Source organism: Onychomys torridus, chromosome 8 (genome assembly GCF_903995425.1).
Source record: "Onychomys torridus chromosome 8, mOncTor1.1, whole genome shotgun sequence".
NCBI lineage: Eukaryota > Metazoa > Chordata > Mammalia > Rodentia > Cricetidae > Onychomys > Onychomys torridus.
The window spans coordinates 109,052,571-109,055,056 of NC_050450.1; the positions used below are offsets into that span (position 1 = coordinate 109,052,571).

General features: G+C 58.9%; 1 pseudogene; it reads right to left on the minus strand.

Annotated features, from left to right (window-relative positions):
• Positions 1-290: 290 nt before the first annotated feature.
• On the minus strand, positions 291-1,524 carry LOC118588501 (annotated as a pseudogene).
• Between the last annotated feature and the right edge of the window lie 962 nt (positions 1,525-2,486).

Consider the following 2,486-nt stretch of genomic DNA (forward strand, 5'->3'; position numbering starts at 1 on the left):
GGTCAACCACACCTGACTTGGTGTTTGTCACATTTCTTGTATCCTCACCTATACCTAAGTCCCCCATAATACTTGATAACACAAGTCTTCTCCCTACACATGAAGCAGGTCCTTACCCTCCAAACACTTAACAGTCAACTGAGGACAACTAAACCAGGTTTCTGAGGCCCTCCCCTAAAGATAATGGACATCCTCCTGGACCTGTGGCTGAGCACAGGCCACCTCTGGTACTTCACAGTCCCTGGAGCCTGGTACAGGAGGACAATGGAGGCTGCCTGAGCATCATTCCCTCAGTTGTGTGAATCAGGGGAAGGAGAGCGGAAGCAGGGCAGTTCCCTCAGAGAAACAAACTTCTATGACAAGCAGCCTCTCCCCTGGTTCCCTGTTCCAGACCTCTGGGGTGTTATTATGCCAGGGCAGGTAGGAATGCACCTTTGAAGCCTCCCTTCCGCAGGCTGCAGTCAGCGGGCACCAGCTCCACCCCCAGCTCCGAGGACTCCAGGATGCTCAGCTTCCAGCGGTTCAGGTCCTGCTGTTCAGGTGCATTCTGTAGCTGGGCCACCCTCACCTCACCAGGGTCCAGCAACACCTGCCAGCGCTGGACCCGGGTCCTCACAGCCCAGCAGGGAGTCATTGACAGCAGGTAGCAGATGGCATCGAAGCCACCCAACAGGAAGACGAACTTCAGGTCTACCAGCCAGGCTTCTGCTTCCAATGGATCCATGGGCCAGATGGGGCTCAACTCCAACAATACAGGTTGCCCAGGAGATGGGCTTACATTGAAAATCCCACCAGGATAGAGGGGGGATAAGCCAGTGGGAGCAGGGAGAAAGACCATCAAATCTCCAGGGAAGGGCCTGGGTCCACTCAGCATCCTCAGGGCCCAGGTCCAGGGGTACAGCTTCCTGAGGCCCCAGCTCAGTGGGCACAGGCTGGGTCCCAGGGCAATCCCCTCTGTGCCTACAGGGCCCGGTGTTAGGATGCCAGGACCTGTAGAGACAGGAGTGCTATGTGGCAGATGCCCTTGCCCCTCTCCCCAGCTTAAGCCCTGACCAAGCCTCTGGCTCAGGTCCTGCTTCTGAGAGTTCCATGGGCTCAGCACCCCACTCTTCCTCTTCCCAGTCTCCATCTCCAGCATGTTTTAACTACCAGGAAAGCTGCCCTGAGCAAGCAAAGCAGATCTTCATCTGGTCTCCGTGGACAAGCTGGTAGAGCCAGGCCGCATTAGAGGCAAGACATGCCCTTGGCCCCATGGCGAACGTTGACTGGGGGACACATGGCCCAGGAGCCTGCCTGTAGCTGATTGGACAGAGAGAAGAAGACTTGCTTGACAGTCTCAGGAGGTCAGGTCTACAGGATCTGGGGACCATGTGATGTTAGGGACATGCGGGAAAAGCCGAGAATGGGAGAAACAGGAGAAAATGGGGTGCAAGGGGAGGCCTAGGGTGTTTGGGGCTCCAGGACACAGGGTGGTGCAAGAACTGGGTGCCCATTCAATGATACCTCCTTGGAAGGTGGACGGACTTGAGATTCCAGAAACCTGTCCAGCGGCGCACTGGCTCCAGTGTCTGGGGAGCTAGAAAGGCAAAGAAAATGAGGCGTGGCGCCCCCTGCTGGGCAGCTGCTGAGCCCAGAGGAGGGGAGTGTTGGGGCTCCCTGCTCACCGCACCCCAGCTTCAGCAGCTTCCTCGGCGCTCACTGCCCCGGCCTCACACGTGGGCCTGGCTACCAACCGAAGGAGGCCGGGAAGCGAGGCCAGGACCTCGCCCCTGCCCAGCGCCCTCCCACCCACACCCAGCCGCCCAGGGCAGGCGTCCACCCAACCAGTCCCAGACGCCCCCCAGGCCTTCTTCCTCACCCTCACCTTCCCGGCTGAGCTCCCCGCAAGGCGGCTAGTGGACGCCAAACCAAGGCGGCCTCAGCACAGCACCACCGCCTCGCACAGGGCCATCACCCATGATGCTCCAGCTCATTTGCATATCTCCCATGAGCCCCAACGCAGCCCGCTAAGGCGCTGAGTCACCCTGGCGCCCCAGGGCACGCATGCGCTGCTCCCCGCCTGCACCTAAGCGTCCTGTCCCTGGGTCACTGTCCCTTCAAGGGACACGAAGGCCTGGGCCTGGGCCTGGGCCTGCGGCTTGTCTTGTTTGGAAAGAGCATTCGTCCCTGCCTCTTTAGTAACAGTTCTTTACAACTCGTGAAACCGCCCACTCGGCCCTCAACTGCGTTTTGAACACATCTCCCTCTCTCCGGGTCTTTTCGTTCTTAAAGAATTCTCTGTAGTGTGTCTAGAGGGGTTGAGACTCCCGGGAAAACCAAGCAGAAGATACAGGTTTCCAGGGGCCTCTCCCCGGAGCTCAGCCTTCACTGCAGAGACCTGCTTGTTAGCATCTGCAAGCCGCGCTGCTGGTGTCACCTCCTCGAGGAGGAGCTGGCAGTCCATTCCCGACATCCCACAGGTCTGCACCCGGGTACGATGATGTGCC